We start from the raw sequence: 24364 nt of genomic DNA on the forward strand, positions 1-24364 counted from the left end.
ACTAACCCTAACACCATCCCTAACCCTAATCCTAACCCTAACCTTAACCCATACGTCTAACCCTAACCCTAACCCTAATCCTAACCGGAACCCTAAACCTTACCCTAACCCTAACACTAACCCTAAACTCTAACCCTAACCCTAACCCTAACCCTAAACCTAATCGTAACCTGAAGCCTAACCCTAACCCTATCCCTAACACCTAACCCCTAAACATAACCCTAAACCTACCCCTAACGCTAACCCTAAACCTAACACTAACACTAACCCTAACAGTAACTCTCAACACTAACCCTAAACCTAACACTATCACTAACCCTAACCCCAACCCTAACCCTAACCATAACTCTAACCCTAACCCTAACCCGAACCCTAATCCTAACCCTATCACTAACCGGAAACCTAACACTAACCTCTAACGCTAACCCTAAACCTAACCCTAACCCTAACCCTAAACTCAACCTCACACTAAGCCTAACACTAACACTAAACCTCAACGGAACCCTAACACTAACCCTAATGCCAAACCCTACTACTTACCCTAACACTAAACCTAACCCTAACCCTATCACTAACCGGAAACATAACACTAACTTCTAACGCTAACCCTAACCCTAACATTAACCCTAACCCTAACCCTAACCCTAACCTCAACCTCACACTAACCCTCACACTAACCCTAAACGTCAACCGAACCATAACACTAATACTAACGCCAAACCCTACTGCTTACGCTAACCCTAATCCTAATCCTAACCGTAACCCTAATCGAAACCCTAATCCCTAACACTATCCCCAACTCTAACCTACAACATACGCTAAATCTAACCCTAAACCTAACCCTAACCCTAAACCTAACCATAAGCTTAACCCTAAACCCAAACCTAATCCTAACCCTAACTCTAACCCTAACTCTAATCCTAACCCTAACACCAACACTAACCCTAACCATAACACTAACACTAAATTCTAACCCTAAACCTAACCATAACAATACCCCTAACCCTAATGCTATCCTCTAAACTAATCCTAACCCTTACCCTATCACTAACCCTAACCGTAACCCTAACCATAGCCCTAACCATAACGTTAACACTAACCATAAACCCTAAACTTAACCCTAAACCTAACACTAACACTAACCCTACCGCTAACCATAACACATACCTCTAACCCTAACTCTAACCCTAACACTAACCCTAAACCTATCCTCTAAACCTAATCCTAACCTTTACACTATCACTAACCCTAACCCTAACCCTAACCATAAGCCTAACCACTAAACCTAACCGTAATCCGAACACGAACACTAACCATAACCCTAACCATAACCCTAACCCTAAACTCTAACTTCACCATAAGCCTAACCCTAAATTAACCATAATGCCAAATCCTAACCCTAAACCTAACCCTAACCGTAACCCTAACCCTAGCACTAAACCTAACGCTATCCCACACCCTACTCCTAAAACTAACACAAACCCTTACCGTAACCCTAAGCCTAACTTTAACCCAAAGCCTAAATCTAACACTATCCCTAACACCTAACCCCTAAAACTAACCCTAACCCTAATCCTAAACCTAACCCAAACCGTAATGCTAACCTTAACCCTAACCCTAAGCCTAACCCTAACACTAAACTCTAACCCTAACCCTAACACTAACCCTAACTCTAACAATAACCTAAACCTATCCTCTAACCCTAATCCAAGGCCTTACTCTATCCCTAACTCTAACCCTAACCCTAACCCTAACTGTAAACATAAACCTAACCCTAACGCTAACTTTAACCGTAACCTTAATCCCTAACACTAACCCTAACACTATCCCCAAACCTAACCCGAACCCTAACCCTAACCCTAACCCTAGCCCTAATGCTAAAACTAAATCATTCTTAACGCTAACCCTAACGTAAACCCTAAATCCTAACACCAACCCTAACACCATCCCTTACCCTAACCCTAACACTAACCTTAACATATAAGTCTAACCCTAACCCTAACCCTAATCCTAACCATAACCCTAAACCTTACCCTAACCCTAACACTAACCCTAAACTCTAACCCTAACCCTAACCCTAACCCTAACCCTAATCGTAACCTGAAGCCTAACCCTAAACCTATCCCAAACACTTAACCCCTAAACATAACCCTAAACCTACCCCTAACGCTAAACCTAAACCTAACACTAACACTAACCCTAACAGTAAATCTAAACACTAACCCTAAACCTAACACTATCACTAGCCCTAACCCCAACACTAACCCAAACCGTAACTCTCACCCTAACCCTAACCCTAACCCTATCAATAACCAGAAACCTAACACTAACCTCTAATGCTAACCCTAAACTTAACCCTAACCCTAACCCTAAACTCAACCTCACACTAAGCCTAACACTAACACTAAACCTCAACGGAACCCGAACACTAACCCTAATGCCAAATCCTACTAATTACCCTAACACTAACCCTAACCATACCCTATCACTTAAAGGAAACATAACACTAACTTCTAATGCTAGCCCTAACACTAACAGTAACACTAACCCTAACCCTAACCCTAACCTCAGCCTCACACTAACCCTCACACTAACCCTAAACCTCAACTGAACCATAACACTAATACTAACGCCAAACCCTACTGCTTACGCTAACCCTAAACCTAATCCTAACCCTAACCCTAATCGAAAACCTAATCCCTAACACTATCCCCAAATCTAACCTACAACATACCCTATACCTAACCCTAACCGTAACCCTAACCCTAACCATAAACCTAACCCTAAACCTAACCATAAGCTTAACCCTAAACCTAAACCTAATCCTAACCCTAACTCTAACACTAACCCTAATCCTAACCCTAACACCTACACTAACCCTACCATAACACTAACACTAACACTAAATTCCAACCCTAAACCTAACCATAACAATAACCCTAATCCTAACCTTAAACCTATCCTCTAAAACTAATCCTAAAACTTACCCTATCACTAACCCTAACCGTAACCCTAACCCTATCATAACCCTAACTATAACCCTAATCCTAACCCTAAACCCTAACCCTAACATTACCCTCCAACCCTAATCCTAAAACTTATCCTATCCCTAACCACAACCCCAACCCTAACCCTAACCTTAACCCTAATCCTAATTCTAACCATAAACTTCAGCTTTAACCCTACCCATAATGCTAACCCTTACCTCTAAACCACCCTAACCTTATCCATAACACTAACATTAACAATAAAATCTAACCCTAATGCTAACCCTAAAAATAACCCTAAAACTAACAAGAAACCTGACCTCTAAAACCTAAACCTAACCCTTACGCTTTCCCTAACACTAAGCCTAACCCTAAAAATAACCGTAAACCTAACACTAACCCTAACACTAACACTAAACATAACCCTAAACGCTAACCCTAACGCTAAAACTATCACTAAACCTGAACCTAACCCTAACCCTAACACTAACGCTAAACTTAAGTCTAACCCTAAACCTAACCCTAACCCTAACCTAAGCATAACCCTAAACGTAACCCTAACCGTAACCCCTAAACCTAACACTAACACTAACCCTAACACTAAACCTAAATCTAAACCTATGCTAACCCTAACAATAACACTTACACTAAACCTAAAACTAACGCTAACCCTAAACCTAATCCTAAACCCTAATGCCAAACACTAATCCTAACCCTAACCCTAATACTACGCTAACTCTAACACCAATCCTAACCCTAACCCTCACACTAACCATGTCTAACCCTATCCCTAAACCTAACCCTAACCCTAACCCTAACCCTGTCTATCCCTAATCCTAACCCTAACCCTAACACTAACCTTAACTCTAATACTAATCCTAACCATAAACCTAAAATTTACCCATAACACTAACCCTTACCTGTAAACCTAACCCTAACCCTATCAAGAATCCTAACCATAACACTAAACTCTAACCCTAACCCTAACCCTAAAAATAACCCTAACAGTAACAAGAAACCTGCCCTCTAAAACCTAAACCTACCCTTACGCTAAACCTATCCCTAATGCTAAGCCTAACCCTAAAAATACCCTAAACCTAAAACTAACCCTAAGCCTAACCCTAACCCTAACCCTGAGCATAATCCAACCCTAACCCTAAACCTAAACCTAACCTTAACACTAGCCCTAACCCTAGCACTAACACAAACCTAAACTTGAACCGTAACCCTAATCCTAACTCTAACAATAAGCCTAAACTCGATACCTAACCCTAACACTAACCATAACCCTAACACCAAACATAACTTCTAACCCTAACACTAACCCTAACCGTAAAGCTAATCCTAACCCTAACCCTATTCCTAACACTAACGCTAACCCTAATCTGAACCCTAACGCCAAACCCTAATCCTAGCCCTAACACTAACCCTAGCACTAACCCTAAACCTAACCCCAATCCTAACCCTAAACCTAACCCTAAGACTAACCCTAACAATAACCCTAACGCCTACCCTAACACTAACACTAACACTAACACTAAACTATAACCCTTACCCTAACCATAACCCTAACCCTAACCATAAGCCTAAACTCTAACCCTAAACCTAATCCGAACCCAACACTAACCATATCCCTAACCATAACACCAACACTAAACGCTAAATCTAACCCTAACTCTAAAACTAATACTAAACCTAACCGGAGCCCTAATCCTAACGATAACCCTAACCATAATTCTAAAACTAACAGTAAACCTAACCCTTACCTTAACCCTAAGCTAATCATAACCCTAATCATAAATGTAGACTTAACCCTAACAATAACTCTAACCCTAACCCTCACAAAAATCTTACTTCTAACCCTAACCCTAACCCTAACCCTAACCCTAAACCTTAACCTAACACTATCACTAACCATAACCCTAAAGCTAACTTCTAACCCTAAGCCTAACAGTAAACCTAAGCTTAAACCCAACCCTAACCCTAAACCTAAGGCTAACTCTCTAACCATAACCCTAACCCAAGCCCTAAACCTAAGCCTAATGCTAACCGTAACCGTAAACTGGAACCGTAACCCTAAACCTAACTCTAACTCTAACACTAACCCTAACCTCTAACCCTAACCCGAACATTAACCCTAACCCTAAACCTAAACCTAACTTCTAAATCTAACCCTAACTCTAACAGTAAACTGAAAACAAAACCTAAATCTAACACTAACACTAACCCTAATCCTAAACCCTAACAACAAAACCTAATTGTAAACCTCACCCTAACCCTAACATTATCCCTAACACCAATCCTAACCCTAACCATCACCCTAACCTGTAAACCTAAACCTAACCCAAACTGGAACCCTAACCCTAAATCTAAACCTATGCTAACCATAACCCTATCCCTAAAACTAAACCTAACGTTAACCCTGACACTAACCCTAATCCTAAACCCTAACCCCAAACCCTAATCCTAACCCTAACCCTAACACTACCCTAACCCTAAACCCAATCCTAACTCTAACCCTAACCCTAATTGTAACTGTAACTGTAACCCTGACACTAAACCTGACCCTAACCATAACCCTAAACCTAACTCTAAACTTAACCCTAACCCTAACACTAACGCTAACCCTAACCTTAACACTAAGGCTAACAGTAAATTCTAACCCTAACCCTAACAATAACCCTAACCCTAACCCTAAACCTATCCTCTAACACAAATCTAACACTTACCGTATCCCTAATCCTAACCCTAAACCTAACCCGAACCCTAACCCTAAACCTCAATCTAACACGAACACTAACCATTACCCTAAAGCTAAATTCTAAACCTAAGCCTAACACTAAACCTAAGTTTAAAACCTAACCATAACCCTAACAATTACTTTTAAGCCTAACCTAACCCTAACCCTAAGCCTAACCATAAAATTAATGTAACGCTAAACTCTAACCCTAACCCTAACCCTAACACTAACCCTGAACCAATCTTCTAACCCTAACCCTACCCTAACCAAACTTAAACCTAACACTAAATCCAACCCTAACCCTAACCCTAACACTAAAACTAAACCTAACACCAATCCTAACACTAACCCTAACCCTGTCTAAACCTAACCCTAACCCTAATCCTAACCCTAACCTTAACACTACCCTAACCCTAACCCTAATCCTAACCCTAACCCTCACACTAAGCGTGTCTAACTCTAACCCTAAACCTAACCCTAACCCTAACCCTTACCCTAAAAGTAACACTAGCACTTAATGTAACGATAACCTCTAACCATAACCCTAACCCTCACCCTAAACCTATCCTTAACGCTAACCCTAACCCTAAACTCGGACCGTAGCCCTAAAGATAACTCTAACATTAACCTTAACCTTAACCCTAAAACAAACTTCTAACCCTAAACCTAAACCTAACCATAAACTTAATCTAACCCTAGCCCTAACCCTAAAACTAACCCTAACATCATTCCCTAATAATAACCCTAACCCAAACACTATCACTAACGATAACCCCAATCCTAAACCTTACCCTAAATCTAACCCTAACCCTGTCTAACCGTAATACTAACCATAACCATAACAGTAACCCTAACCTAACCCTAACCCTAACCCTACACTCCAACCCTAATGCTAACACTTATCATATCCCTAACCCTAACTCCAACCTTAACCCTAACCTTAACCCTAAACCTAATCCGAACCCTAAAACTAAGCTTTAACCATAACCCTAACGCTAACCCTAACTGCTAAGCCTAACCCTAAAAATAACCCGAAACCTAACACTAACCCCAACACTAATACTAAACATAACCCTAAACGCTAACCCTAACGCTAAAACTATCAATAAACCTGAACCTAACCCTAACCCTAACGCTAACACTAAACTTAACTCTAACCCTAACCCTAACCCTTACTTTAAGCATAATCCAACCCTAACCCTAAACCTAAAACTAACCTTAACACTAGCCCTAACCCTAGCACTAACACACACCTAAACTTGAACCGTAACCCTAATCCTAACTCTAACACTAAGCCTAAACTCGATACCTAACCCTAACACGAACCGTAACCCTAACACCAAACCTAACTTCTAACCCTAACACTAACCCTAACCGTAAAGCTAACCCTAACCCTAACCCTATTCCTAGCACTAACGTTAACCCTAATCTGAACCCTAATGCCAAACCCTAATCCTAGCCCTAACACTAACCCTAGCACTAACCCTAACCCTAACCCCAATCCTAACCCTCAACCTAACACTGTCTAATCCTAACGCTAAACCTAACCCTAAGACTAACCCTAACAATAACCCTAACGCCTACCCCAACACTAACACTAACACTAAACTATAACCCTTATCCTAACCATAAACCTAACCCTAACCATAAGCCTAAACTCTAAACCTAAACCTAATCCAAACCCAACACTAACCATATCCCTAACCATAACACTAACACTAAACGCTAAATCTAACCCTAACTCTAAAACTAACCCTAAACCTAACCGTAGCCCTAATCCTAACGATAACCCTAACCCTAATTCTAAAACTAACACTAAACCTAACCCTTACCTTAACCCTAAGCTAATCATAACTTTAATCGTAAATGTAGACATAACCCTAACAATAACTCTAACCCTAACCCTCAAAAAAATCTAACTTCTAACCCTAACCCTAACCCTAACCCTAAACAATAACCTAACCCAATCACTAACCATGACCGTAAAGCTAACTTCTAAACCTAAGCCTAACAGTAAACCTAAGCTTAAACATAACCCTAAACTAACCCTAAGACTAAATCTCTAACCATAACCATAACCCAAGCACTAAACCTAAGACTAACGCTAACCGTAACCATAAACTGGAACCCTTACCCTAACCCTAACTCTAAACTTAACCCTAACCCTAACACTAACCCTAACCCTAACCTTAACACTAATGCCAAGAGTAAATTCTAACAATAACCCTAACCCTAACAATAACCCTAACCCTAACCAAAACCTAAACCTAAACCTATCCTCTAACACAAATCCTAACACTTACCCTATCCCTAATCCTAACCCTAAACCTAACCCTAACCCTAACCCTAAACCTCAACCTAACACGAACACTAACCATAACCCTAAAGCTAAATTCTAACCATAAGCCTAAGAGTAAAGCTAAGCTTAAACCCTAACCATAACCCTAACACTTACTTCTAAGCCTAACCTAACCCTAACCCTAACCCTAAAAATTAATGTAAAGCTAAACACTAACCAAACCCTAAACCTAACCCTAACCCTAATCCTAAACCCTAACGCAAAACCCTAATCTTAACCCTAACCTTAACACTACCCTAACCTTAACCCCAATCCTAACCCTAACCCTCACACTTAGCATGTCTAACCCTAAACCTAAACCTAAACCTAACCCTGACCGTAACCCTAAACCTAACCCTAGCACTTAATGTAATGATAACTTCTAACCATAACCCTAACCCTCACCCTAAACCTATCCCTAACACTAACCCTAACCCTAAACTCGGACCGTAACCCTAAAGATAACTCTAACACTAACATTAACCAAAACCCTAAAACAAACTTCTAACCCTAAACCTAAACCTAACGATAAACCTAAATCTAACCCTAGCCCTAACCCTAACACTAACCCTAACCATAACGTCATTCCCTAATCATAACCCTAAACCTAACACTATCACTAACAATAAACCCAATTCTAACCCTTACCCTAAACCTAACCCTAACCCTGTCTAACTGTAAACCTAACGATAATTATAACAGTAACCCTAACTGTTACCCTAACACTAACCCTACACTCCAACCCTAATCCTAACACTTATCATATCCCTAACCCTTACTCCAACCCTAACATTAACCTTAACCCTAAACCTAATACTAGCCCTAAACCTAAGATTTAACCGTAACCCTAATGCTAATCCTAACCTCTAAGCCTAACCCTAACCCTAACTCTAACCCAATCCATAACCCTAAAACTAAACCTAAACTCTAACCCTAATCCTAATCCTTACCCGAACCCTAATGATAAGCCTAACCCTAAAAATAACCCTAAACCTAAAACTAAACCTAACCCCAACGCTAAACAGAACACTATTACCTAATCCTAAACCTAACACTATCACTAAACCTAACGGTAACCCTAACCCTAACCATAACACTAACCCTAAACCTAAACCTAAACCCTACCCTAACCCTAACCTAACCATAACCCTAACCATAACCCTAACTCTAACACTTAACTGTAACCGTAACCGTAACCCTAACCCTAACCCTAAACCTAAACTACGCTAACACTAAACCTAACCCTTACCCTAAACCTAAAAAAAACCCAGTCCCTAACCCTAATCCTAAACCCTAACACCAAACTCTAATCATAACCCTAACCCTAACACTACCCTAGCCCTAACCCCAATCCTAACCATAAACCTAACCCTAACCCTAACCATGTCTAACACTAAAACTAACCCTAACCCTAACCCTGAACTTAACACCAACTGTAACCCTAACATTAACCCTAAATCTAAAACTAACCCTAACCCTATCCTTAACGCTAACCTTAATCCTAAACCCTAATCCTAACCCTAACCCTAACCTTAGCACTAACCCTAACCCTAACCCCAATTCTAACCCTAACCCTAACCCTGTCTAGCCCTAACCCTAACCCTATCCTAACCCTAACACTAACCCTAATTCTTACACTAACACTAACACTAACCCTAAACTCTAACCCTTACCCTAACCATAACCCTAAACCTAACAATAAGCCCAAACTCTAATACTAACCCTAATCCAAACACAACACTAAACATAATCCTGAAACTAACACTAACACTAACCTCTAACCCTAACCCTAAACCTAACCGTAAAACGAACGATAACACTAACCCTAATCCTAGAACTACCCATAAACCTGACCCTTACCGTAACCCTAAACTAAACGTAACATTAACCCTAACCGTAACCCGAAGCCTGAACATAAACCTATCCCTAACACCTAAACCATAAACCTAACCCTAACGTTAAACCTAACCCTAACAGTAACACTAATCCTAACCCTAAAACTAAGCCTAACCCTAAGCATAAGCCTAACCCTAACCCTAACCTTCACACTAACAGTAAATTCTAACCCTAACCCTAACAATAACACTAACACTAACACTAAACCTATCCTCTAACACAAATCCGAACACTTACGCTATATCTAATACTAACCCTAAACCTAACCCTAACTCTAAACGTCAACCTAACACGAACACTAACAATAACCCTAAAGCTAAATTCTAACCCTAATCTTAACCCTAAACCTAAGCTTAAAACCTAACCATAACCCTAACGCGTACTTCTAAGCCTAACCTAAACCTAACCCTAACCTTAACCCTAAAAATTAATGTAACGCTAAACTCTAACCATAAACCTAAACCTAACTCTAACCCTAATCATAAACCCAAACGCCAAACCCTAATCCTAACCCTAACCTTAACAATACCCTCAGTCTAACCCCAATCCTAACCCTAACCCTCACACTCAGCATGTCTAACCCTAACCCTAACCCTAACCTTAACCCTAACCCTAACCCTGTCTATCCCTAATGCTAAACCTAACCCTAACACTAACCTTAACCCTAATCCTAATCCTAACCATAAACCTAAGTTATAACCCTACCCATAACGCTAACCCTTACCTCTAAACATAACCCTAACCCTATCCATAACCCTAACCATAACACTAAACTCTAACCCTAACCCTAACCCTAAAAATAACCATAACAGTAACAAGAAACCTGCCCTCTAAAACCTAAACCTAACCCTTACGCTATCCCTAATTCGAAGCCCAACCCTAAAAATACCCTAAACCTAAAACTAACCCTAACCCTAACCCTAACCCTAAGCATAATCCTAACCCTAAACCTAAACCTAACCTTAACACTAGCCCTAACCTTAGCACTGACACAAACCTAAACTTGAACCGTAACCTTAATCCTAACTCTAACACTAAGCCTAAACTCGATACCTAACCCTAACACAAACCGTAACCCTAACACCAAACCTAACTTCTAACCCTAACACTAACCCTAACCGTAAAGCTAACCCTAACCCTAACCCTATTCCTAGCACTAACGCTAACCCTAATCTGAACCCTAATGCCAAACCCTAATCCTAGCCCTAACACTAACCCTAGCACTAACCCTAACCCTAACCCCAATCCTAACCCTCAACCTAACACTGTCTAATCCTAACGCTAAACCTAACCCTAAGACTAACCCTAACAATAACCCTAACGCCTACCCCAACACTAACACTAACACTAAACTATAACCCTTATCCTAACCATAAACCTAACCCTAACCATAAGCCTAAACTCTAAACCTAAACCTAATCCAAACCCAACACTAACCATATCCCTAACCATAACACTAACACTAAACGCTAAATCTAACCCTAACTCTAAAACTAACCCTAAACCTAACCGTAGCCCTAATCCTAACGATAACCCTAACCCTAATTCTAAAACTAACACTAAACCTAACCCTTACCTTAACCCTAAGCTAATCATAACTTTAATCGTAAATGTAGACATAACCCTAACAATAACTCTAACCCTAACCCTCAAAAAAATCTAACTTCTAACCCTAACCCTAACCCTAACCCTAAACAATAACCTAACCCAATCACTAACCATGACCGTAAAGCTAACTTCTAAACCTAAGCCTAACAGTAAACCTAAGCTTAAACATAACCCTAAACTAACCCTAAGACTAAATCTCTAACCATAACCATAACCCAAGCACTAAACCTAAGACTAACGCTAACCATAACCATAAACTGGAACCCTTACCCTAACCCTAACTCTAAACTTAACCCTAACCCTAACACTAACCCTAACCCTAACCTTAACACTAATGCCAAGAGTAAATTCTAACAATAACCCTAACCCTAACAATAACCCTAACCCTAACCAAAACCTAAACCTAAACCTATCCTCTAACACAAATCCTAACACTTACCCTATCCCTAATCCTAACCCTAAACCTAACCCTAACCCTAACCCTAAACCTCAACCTAACACGAACACTAACCATAACCCTAAAGCTAAATTCTAACCATAAGCCTAAGAGTAAAGCTAAGCTTAAACCCTAACCATAACCCTAACACTTACTTCTAAGCCTAACCTAACCCTAACCCTAACCCTAAAAATTAATGTAAAGCTAAACACTAACCAAACCCTAAACCTAACCCTAACCCTAATCCTAAACCCTAACGCAAAACCCTAATCTTAACCCTAACCTTAAAACTACCCTAACCTTAACCCCAATCCTAACCCTAACCCTCACACTTAGCATGTCTAACCCTAAACCTAAACCTAAACCTAACCCTGACCGTAACCCTAAACCTAACCCTAGCACTTAATGTAATGATAACTTCTAACCATAACCCTAACCCTCACCCTAAACCTATCCCTAACGCTAACCCTAACCCTAAACTCGGACCGTAACCCTAAAGATAACTCTAACACTAACATTAACCAAAACCCTAAAACAAACTTCTAACCCTAAACCTAAACCTAACGATAAACCTAAATCTAACCCTAGCCCTAACCCTAACACTAACCCTAACCATAACGTCATTCCCTAATCATAACCCTAAACCTAACACTATCACTAACAATAAACCCAATTCTAACCCTTACCCTAAACCTAACCCTAACCCTGTCTAACTGTAAACCTAACGATAATTATAACAGTAACCCTAACTGTTACCCTAACACTAACCCTACACTCCAACCCTAATCCTAACACTTATCATATCCCTAACCCTTACTCCAACCCTAACATTAACCTTAACCCTAAACCTAATACTAGCCCTAAACCTAAGATTTAACCGTAACCCTAACGCTAATCCTAACCTCTAAGCCTAACCCTAACCCTAACTCTAACCCAATCCATAACCCTAAAACTAAACCTAAACTCTAACCCTAATCCTAATCCTTACCCGAACCCTAATGATAAGCCTAACCCTAAAAATAACCCTAAACCTAAAACTAAACCTAACCCCAACGCTAAACAGAACACTATTACCTAATCCTAAACCTAACACTATCACTAAACCTAACGGTAACCCTAACCCTAACCATAACACTAACCCTAAACCTAAACCTAAACCCTACCCTAACCCTAACCTAACCATAACCCTAACCATAACCCTAACTCTAACACTTAACTGTAACCGTAACCGTAACCCTAACCCTAACCCTAAACCTAAACTACGCTAACACTAAACCTAACCCTTACCCTAAACCTAAAAAAAACCCAGTCCCTAACCCTAATCCTAAACCCTAACACCAAACTCTAATCATAACCCTAACCCTAACACTACCCTAACCCTAACCCCAATCCTAACCATAAACCTAACCCTAACCCTAACCATGTCTAACACTAAAACTAACCCTAACCCTAACCCTGAACTTAACACCAACTGTAACCCTAACATTAACCCTAAATCTAAAACTAACCCTAACCCTATCCCTAACGCTAACCTTAATCCTAAACCCTAATCCTAACCCTAACCCTAACCCTAGCACTAACCCTAACCCTAACCCCAATCCTAACCCTAACCCTAACCCTGTCTAACCCTAACCCTAACCCTATCCTAACCCTAACACTAACCCTAATTCTTACCCTAACACTAACACTAACCCTAATCTCTAACCCTAACCCTAACCATAACCCTAAACCTAACAATAAGCCCAAACTCTATACTAACCCTAATCTGAACCCAACACTAAACATAACCCTAAAACTAACACTAACACTAACCTCTAACCCTAACCCCAACCCTCACCCTAGCCCTTAACCTAACAATAACACTAACCATAATACTAAAACGAACAATAAACCTAACCCTTACCATAACCCTAACCTAAACGTAACATTAACCCTAACCGTAATCCGAAGCCTGAACATAAACCTATCTCTAACACCTAACCCATAAAACTAACCCTAACCCTAAACCTAACCCTAACAGTAACAGTAATCCTAACCCTAAAACTAAGCCTAACCCTAACAATAACCATAACGCTAACCCTAACACTAACCTTAACCTTAACCCTAACCCTAACCCTAACGCCAACCCTAACACTAACACTAACCCTAAACTATGACTCTTAAGCTAACCATAACAGTAATCCTAGCCATAAGAGTAAACTCTAAACCTAATCCTAATCTGAACGCAACACTAAGCATAACCCTAAGCATAACACTAACACTAAACTCTAACCCTAAGCCTAAACCTAAACCAAATCCTAGCCCTAAACTGAATGCTAACCCTAACTCAAATCCTAAAACTAACACTGACCCTAATCCTTACCGTAACCCTAACCTAAACGTAACCCTAATTCTAACCATAACCCGAAGCATAACCCTAACAGTATCCCTAACACTTAACACCTAAACATAACCCAAAAGCTAACACTAATCCTGACCCTAACCCTAATTCTAACCATGTCTAACACGAACCATAACACTACCCCTAACACTAACTCTAAGCCTAACCCTAACCCTAACCGTAACTCTAACTCTAAGCCTAACCATAAGACTAACCATAACACTAACCCTAACCCTAACCCTAACATCTATCCCTAAACCTAACCCTAACCTGAACACAAATTTAACTTCTAACCCTAATCCTAACCCTAACCCTAACTCTAAACCTAAACCTATATCTAACCCTAACCCTATCCGTCATGCCAAACCCTAATACTAAACCTAACCCTAATCCTAACCTTAAACCTAATGTAACCCTAAACCTAAACCTATCCCTAACACCTAAACACTAAACCTAACCCTAACCCTAAACCTAACCCTAGCCCTAATCCTAAATCTAACACAAACTCTCACAAAAACCTAACTTCAAACCCTAACCTAACCCTAAACTTTAACCTAACCCTAACAATAACCATAACCCTAAAGCTAACTTTTAATCCAAAGTCTTACCATAAACCTAAGCTTAAACCGTAACCCTAAACCTAACCCAAACACTTAATGTAACGCTAAGCTCTAACCATAACCATAGCACTAACCCTAAACCTTACCCTAAACTCAAATCGTAACCCTAACGCTAACTCTAACGCTAACCCTAAACTCTAACACTAACACTAACCCTAACCCAAAAACTCACTTCTAACCCTAACCCTAACACTAACCGTAAACCTAAACCTAACCCTAACCTTTACCCTAACCCTAACACTAACACTAACACTAACGCTAATCCTAAACCCTAACGCCAAAACCTAATACTAACCCTAACACTAAACCTAACCCCAATCCTAACACTTACCCTAACCCTGTCTAACTATAACCCTAATCCTAACCCTAACCCTAACCCTAATCCTAACACTTACACTATCCCTAACCCTAAGCCCCAACCCTAAACCTAACCTTAAGCCTAACCCTAATCCTTACCCTAAACCTAAGCTTTAACCCTAACCATAATGCTATGCCTTACCTCTAAGCCTTACCCTAACACTAACACTAAACCTATCCCTATCCTAACCCTAACAATAAACTCTAACCCTAATCGTAATCCTAATGATAACTCTAAACGTAACTTTAAACCTACCCTTTAACCCTAATCCTAACACTTAGCCTATCCCTAACGCTAAGCCTAACCCTAAAAATAACACTATACCTAAAACTAACCCTAACCCTAATGCTAAGCAATACCCTAAACCATAACCATAACTCTAACAGTATCACTAACCCTAACCATAACCCTAAACCTAACCCTAACCCTAACACTTAACCCTAACGCTAACCCTAACCCTCACCCTAACCAAACCCTAAACATAACCCTAACCCTAACCCTAACACTTAACCCTAACGCTAACCCTAACCCTAAACCTAAACCTAAACCTACGCTAACCCTAACCCAAACACTTATCCTAACCCTAAGCCTAACCCTAACCCTATCCCTAATCCTAAACTCTAATCCCAAACCATAATGCTAACCCTAAAACTAACACTACCATAACCACAACCACAATCCTAACCCTAACCCTAACCCTGACCCTAACCCTAAAAATGTCTAACTCTAACCCTAACCCTAACCCTAACCCAACCATAACCCTAAACCTAACCCTAAGCCTAACTCTTAACCCTAAAACACCCTAACACTAACACTAAACCTAAACTTACGCTAACCCTAACCCTAACCCTTAGCCTAAACCTAACCCTAACTCTAACCGTAACCCTAATCCTAAACCCTCATGCCAAATCCTAATCCTAACCCTAACACTAACACTACCCTAACCCTAACCCCAATCTTAACCCTAACCCTAACACTAAACCTAACCATGTCTAACCCTAACTCTAGCCCTAATCCTAACCCTAACCCTAACTGTAACCCTAAACCTAACCCTAAACCTAACTCTAACCCTAATCGTAATCCTAACGCTAAACCTAACCCTAACCCTAATGCTAACATTAAATTCAAACCCTAACCCTAACCCTAACAATAACTCTAAATCTAACCCCAAACCTATCATCTAACCCTAATCCTAACCCTTACCCTATCACTAACAAAAGCAATAAACCTAATCCTAAACCTAACCCTAACCCTAAACCTCAACCTAACCATAACACTAACCATACCCCAAAGCTAAATTCTAACCCTAAGCCTAAAACTAAACCTAAACCTAAGTTTAAACCCTAACCATAACCCTAACACTTACCTCTAAGCCTACCCTAACCGTAACCCTAACCATAACCCTAAACCTAACCCTTAATGTAATGCTAAACTCTAAACATAACCCTAACCCTAAACCTAACCCTGAAACTAACCCTAATGCTAACACTAACACTAAACTTGAATCGTAACCCTAACCCTAACTTTAACACTAATGCTAACCTCTAATTCTAACCCTAACAATAACCCTAACCCTAAACCTAACTTCTAACCCTAACACTAACCCTAACACTAACGGTAAACCTAAACCTAACCCTAACCGTAACCCTAATGATAACCGTAACCCTAACACCAACCCTAATCCTATATCCTAATGACAAATCCGAATCCTAACCATAACACTAACCCTAAACCTTACCCGAATCCTAACCCTAACGCTAATCCTGTTTAACCTTAACCCTAACCCTAACCCTAACACTAACCCTAACGCTTACCCTAACACTAACACTAACCCTAAATTATAACCTTTACACTAACCATAACCTTAAACCTAACCATAAGCCTAAACTCGACTCCTAAACCTAATCCGAGGCAACACTAACCATAACACTAACACTAACACTAACCTCTAACCCTAACCCTAACCCTAACCCTAACCCTATCCCTAAAACTAAGCCTAAACCTAAAAATAACCCTAAACCTAACACTAAACATAACCCTAAACCCTAACCCTAACCCTAACACAATCACTGCACCTAAACCTAAAACTAAACCTAACCCGAAACCTAACCCGAACCCTAACACTAACACTAACCCTAAACCTAATCCCAAGCTTTAATAACAAACTCTAATCCTAACCATAACCCTAACCCTAACACTAACCCTAGCCTAACCATAAACCTAAACCTAACCCTTAACTATAGCCCTGACCCTAACCAGAACAATAACCTACACCTAAAACTTCGCTAACCTTAACCCTAAACCTAACCCTAACCCTAACATTAACCCTAGGCCCTAACGCAAAACCCTAATCCTAACCCTAACACTAACACTACCCTAACCCTAACCCCAATCCTAAACCCAACCCTAACCCTAATGCTAACCATAACCATTTGTAAACCTAACCCTATCCCTAACCCTAACGCTAACTCTAACCCTACCCTCCAACCCTAATCCTAACAATTACCCTAACCCCAACCCTAACCCTAACCTTAACCCTAAACCTAATCCTAACCCTAAACCTAAGCTTTAACCCTACCCATAATGCTAAATCTTACCTCTAAGCCTAATCCTAACTCTAACCCAAACCCTATCCATAACCCTAACCCTAACACTAAACTCTAACCCTAACCCTAACCCTAAGAATAACCATCACCCTAACACTAAACCTACCCTCTAACCCTAATCCTAACACTTACCCTATCCCTAACGCTAAGGCTAAACCTAAAAATAACCCTAAACCGAAAACTAAACCTAACCCTAACGCTAACCATAACCCTAAACCGTAACCCTAATGCTAACACTATCACTAACCCTAAAAATAAAACTAAATCTAACGCTAACCCTAAATCTAACCCTAACCCTAACTGTAAACCTAAACCTAAACCTAACCTAACCATAACCCTAACCCTAAACCTAACCCTAACCCTTAACCCTTACCCTAACCCTAACCCTAACCCTAAACCTAAACCTAACCCTACGCTAAACCTAACCCTAAGCCTTACCCTAAACCTAACCCTAACCTTAACACTAACCCTAATCCTAAACCCTAATGCCAAACCCTAAGCCTACCCTAACCCTAACCATAACCCTAACTCTTACTGTAAATCTAACGCTAACCCTAAATCTAACCCTAACCCTAACACTAAACCTAAACCTAAACTTAACCCTAACCCTATCCCTAACCCTAACCTAACCATAACCCTAACCCTGACCCTTAACCCTAACCCTAACTCTATCCCTTACACAAAACCTAAATCTACGCTAAACCTATCCCTAAACCTTACCGTAATCCTAACCCTAACCCTAACCCTAATCCTAAAACCTAACACCAAACCCAATCCTAACCCTAACCCTAACACTACCCTAAACCTAACAACAATGCTAACCCTAACCCTAACCCTAACATTGTCTAACCCTAACCCAAACACTAAACCTAACACTAAACCTAACCCTAACACAAACACTAACCCTAACCTAATGCTAACACTAAATTCAAACCCTTACCCTGACCCTAATACTAACCCTAACTCTAAACCTAAAAGTATCCTCTAACCCTAATCCTAAACCTTACCCTATCACTAACACTAACCCTAAACGTAACCTTAACCCTAACCCTAATCCTACGGCCAAACCCTAATCCTAACCCTAACATTTACACTAAAACTAACCCTAACCCCAATCCAAACCCATACTCTAACCCTAAGCCTAACCCTGTCTAAACCTAACCCTAACCCTAACACTTACCCTAACCCTAACCCTAACAATAACCCTAACCCTAACACTAACCCTAACACTAACACTACCCTAACGCCTACCCTAACACACTAAACCTAAACTCTAACCCTAACCATCACCCTAACCTTAACCCTAACCTTAACCCCATAACACTAACCCTAACCATAACACTAACCACTAACTCTAACCATAACCATAACCCTAACCCTAACCCTAACGCCAAATCATAATCCTAATCCTAAACCTAGCCCTAAACCTAACGCTAAGCCTAACACTAATCCTAATATTAACACTAACACTAACTCTTACCGGGACACTAACCGAATTGTAACCCTAACACTAACCGTAACCCGAAGATTAAACCTAACCCCATCCCTAACACCTAACCCCTAATCCTAACCCTAACCCTAAACCTAAACCTAACCGTAACACTAACCCTAATCCTAAACCTAAGCCTAACCCTAACTCTAACCCTAATCCTAACTCTAACACTAACCCTAACCATAAACCTAAACCTAACACTAAATTATAACCCTCACTCTAACCCTAACAATAACCTAATCCTAACACTAAACCTATCCTCTAGCCCTAATATTAAGCCTTACTCTACCCCTAACCCTAACCCTAACCCTACATATTTACCTACCACTAACCCTACTCCTAACCATAACCCTAAAGCCTAACACTAACCCTAACACTACCCCAAAACTAACACTAACCCTAACACTAAACCTAACACTAAAACTAACCCTAACTATAACCCTAACCCTAACCTCTAACCCTATCACTAACCCTAACACTAACCGTAACACAAACCTAACTTCTAACCCTAACCCTAACCCTAACCCTAACCCTAATCCCAACTTCTAACCCTAACCCTAAACATAACCCTAACCCTAACCCTAACCCTAAACCTAACCCTAACCCTAACCTAAGCCTAACCCTAACACTAACCCTATCGCTGAGACCTAACCAGTAACTCTAATCATCATGCTAACCATATCCCTAACCCTAAACCTAACCCTAAACCTAACTCTAACCCTAACCATAAAACTAAAACTAACCCTAATCCTAAAACTAACCCTAACGCTAACCCTTACCTAACCCTAACCTAATTGTAACCGTAAACCTAACCGTAACCCGACGACTAACCCTAACCCTATCCCTAACACCTAACACATAAATATAACCCTAAACCTAACCCTAACTCTGACCCTAACTGTAACCCTAACCCTAACACTAAACCTAACCCTAACCCTAACCCTAACCCTAAACCTATCATCTAACCCTGATCGTAACACTTACCCTATCACTAATCCTAACCCTAACCATGTGTAATCCTAACCCTAACCCTAATCCTAACCCTAACCCTAAACCTAAACCTATCATCTAACCCTGATCATAACACTTACCCTATCACTAATCCTAACCCGAACCAAGTGTAACCCTAACCCTAACCCTAAACCTAAACCTAACCCTAACTGTAACCCTAACCCTAACCCTAACCCTAACCTCACCATAACCCTAACACTAACACTAAACCTAACTTTTAAACCTAAACCTAACCCTAACCCTAAACATAAACCTAACACTAACCCTAACCCTAACGTCAAACCCTAACCCTAACCCTAACCCTAAACCTAACTGTAACCCTAAGCCTAACCCTAACGTTAAACTTAACCCTAGCCCTAACACTAATCCAAACCCTAACACTAAACTCTAACCCTAACCCTGAAAATAACACTAACCCTAACACTAAACATACCCTCTAACACTAATCCTAACCGTTACCCTATCCCTGACCCTAAAACTAACCCTAAAACTAACCATAAAACTAACACTAACCCAAACACTAAACTGTAACCCTAACCCTAATCCTAACCCTAACCCCTAACACCAAACCGTAATCCTAAACATAACCCTAACCCTAACACTTACCCTAACCCTAAAGCTAACCCTAACCCTAAACCTAACCCTAAACCTAACCCAAACCTAACCCTTACCTGATCCCTCACACTAACCCTAACCCTAACCCTAAAGCTAAAACTAACCCTAAACCTTAACCCTAACGCTAACCCTAACACTAACACTAACACAAACCTAATTTCTAACCCTCACCCTAACCCTAACCCTAAACCTCAACCTAACCCTAACCCTAACCCTAACCCTAAAGCTAACTTCTATCCCTAATCCTAACCCTAGCCATAACCCTAACCCTAACACTAAAAATAACCCTAAACTCGAACTGAAACCCTAAACCTAATCCTAACCTCTAACACTAACCCTAAATTCTAACCCTAAACCTAACCCTAATCCTAACACTAACCCTAACACTAAACCCAAACTCTAAACCTAACACAATCCCTAACCCTAAACCTATCACTAAAAACAACCTTAACCCTAAACCTAAGCCTAACCCAAAACCATAAACCTAACCCTAACACTAACACTAACCCACACCTCTAACCCTAACCTTAACACTAACCCTGTTACTCTAACCCTAACACTAACCCTAAATTTTAACACTAACCATAAGCCAACCCTAACCTTAACCATAAGCCTAACCTGTAACCCTAACCCTAACATGAACCCAAGCCCTAACCATAACCCTAACACTAACACTAACCCTATCCCTAATCCTAACCCCTAAAGCCAAACCTTAATCCTAACCCTATCTCTAACCCAAACACTAATCCTAACAATAACCCCAATCCTAAGCCTAACACTAACCCTAACGCTAACCCTGTCGAACCCTAAACTTAACCCTAAACCTAATGCTAACCCTAACACTAACCCTAAAACTAACATCGAACGCTAACCTTAATCCTAAACATAACCCTAATCCTAACCCTAACCCTAACCATAAACCCTAAACCTATCCGTAACCCTAAACCTAACACTACCCATAACCCTAAACCATACGTTTAAACCTAACCCTAACACTGACACTAACTCTATCCATTACCCTAACACAAACACTAACCCTAAACTCTCACGCTAACCCTAACCATAAGCCTAAACATAACCATAAGCCTGACCTCTAAACCTAACCATAATCCAAACCCAAAGACTAACCCTAAACCTAAGCCTAATCCCAACGCTAAGGCTAACCTCTAACCAAAACCTTAACCCTGACCCGAGCACTCTAACCCTAACTCTAACACTAACGCTAACCCCTAACGCCAAACCCAAATCCTCACCCTAAACCTAACCCTAACACCAAACCTAACCCTAACACTAAACCTAACCCTAACCCCAATCCTAACCATAAACCTAACCCTAACCCTAACCCTAATCCAAACCCTAACCCTAACCGTAACACTAACCTGTAACCCTAAGCTTAATCCTAACCCGAAACATGAACCTAACCCTAACCAAAACCAAAACCCTAATACTAAAATCTAACCCTAACCCTAACTCTAAATCTAACCCTAACACTAACACTAAACTTAACTTCTAACCCTAACCCTAAACCTAACCCTAATCCTCAACCTAACCCTAACCATAACCTGAACGACAAATCCTAATTCTAACCCTAACTCTAACCCTAACCCTAACACTAACCTAACCCAACCCTAACCCTAAGAATAACTGATCCCTAACACGTAACATCTAACCCTAACCCTAACCCTAACTTGACGCTAACTCTAAGCCTAACCCTAAAGCTAACCCTAACACTAACCCCTAAACATAATCCTAACCCTAACGCTAACCGTAACCCAACACTAACCCCAACACTAACACTAACCCTAACACTAATCCTAACCCTAAAACTAACACGAACCCTAACCCTAACCCTAATCCTAATTCTAACCCTAACATTAACCTCTAACCGTAATCCTAACCCTAACCCTAACCCTAATACTAAACTTAACTTCTAACCCTAACCCTAATCCTAACACTAAACCTCAACCTAACCCAAACTGTAACCCTAACATCAAACCCTACTCCTAATCCAGCCCTAACCTGAACCCTAACCAGAACCCTGTCTAACACTAACCCTAACCCTAACTCTACCACTAAGCCTAACACTAACCTCTAACCCTAACCCTAAACCTAACCCTAACCGTAACCATAATCCTAACACTAACACTAACACTAACCTCTAACCCTAACCCTAACCCTAACCCAAAACTTAACCCTAACACTAACACTAAACTTAACTTGTAACCATAACCCTAAACCTAACCCTAATCCTCAACCTAACCCTAATTCTAACTCTAACTCTAACCCTAACCCGAACCCTAACACTATCCCTAACCCTAAATCTAACTCTAACCCTAACACTAACCTCTAACCATAACCCTAACCCTAACACTAATACTAAACTTAACTTCTAACCCAAACACTAATCTTAACCATAAACCTAAACATAACAGTAACAGTAACCCTAACAACAAATTGTAACACAAATCCTAACCCTAACCCTAACCCTATCCCTAACCCTATCCCTAACAAATCCTAACCCTAACCACTAACCCTGACCCTAACCCTTACCCTGACCCTAACCCTAACCTAACCCTAGCCCTAACCCTAAACCTCACACTAACCTAACCCTAGCCCTAACCCTAACGTAACCTTAACCCTAAACCTAACCCTAACCTAATCGTACTCCTAAACCTAACTGTAACCCGAATGCTAAACCTAACACTATCCCTAACACCTAACCCCTAACCCTAACGCTAACCCTAACCCTAAGACTTACTCTATCCCTAAACCTAACCCTAACACTAACCCTAACCCTAAACCTAACCCTAACCATAACCTGACCACTAACCCTAACCTGTAACCCTAACCCTAACCTCTAAACCTAACCCTAACCCTAACCCTAAGAAAAACCTAACTTCTAGCCCTCACCCTAACCCTAACCATACCCCTAACCCTAACCCTAAACCTAAGCTTCAACCGTATCCCTATCACTAAACCTAACCTCTAAGCCTAACCCAAACCCTGACCCAAACCCTAATTCTAACTCTAAATCTAACGCTAAATTCTAACCCTAAACCTAGCCCTAAATCTAACCCTAACCTCTAACCCTAACCATAACCCTAACCCTCTAACCCTAACCGTAACCCTAACCCTAAGTCTAATACTAAACTTAACTTCTAATCCGAACCCTAACCCTAACCCTAAACTCAATCAAACAGTAACAGTAACCCTAACAACAAACTCTAAACCAAATCCTAACCCTAACCTTAAACCTATCCCTAACACCTAACCACTA

Source organism: Cavia porcellus, unplaced genomic scaffold (genome assembly GCF_034190915.1).
Source record: "Cavia porcellus strain 051 isolate PalLab524CR breed Dunkin Hartley unplaced genomic scaffold, mCavPor4.1 scaffold_15, whole genome shotgun sequence".
Lineage (NCBI taxonomy): Eukaryota > Metazoa > Chordata > Mammalia > Rodentia > Caviidae > Cavia > Cavia porcellus.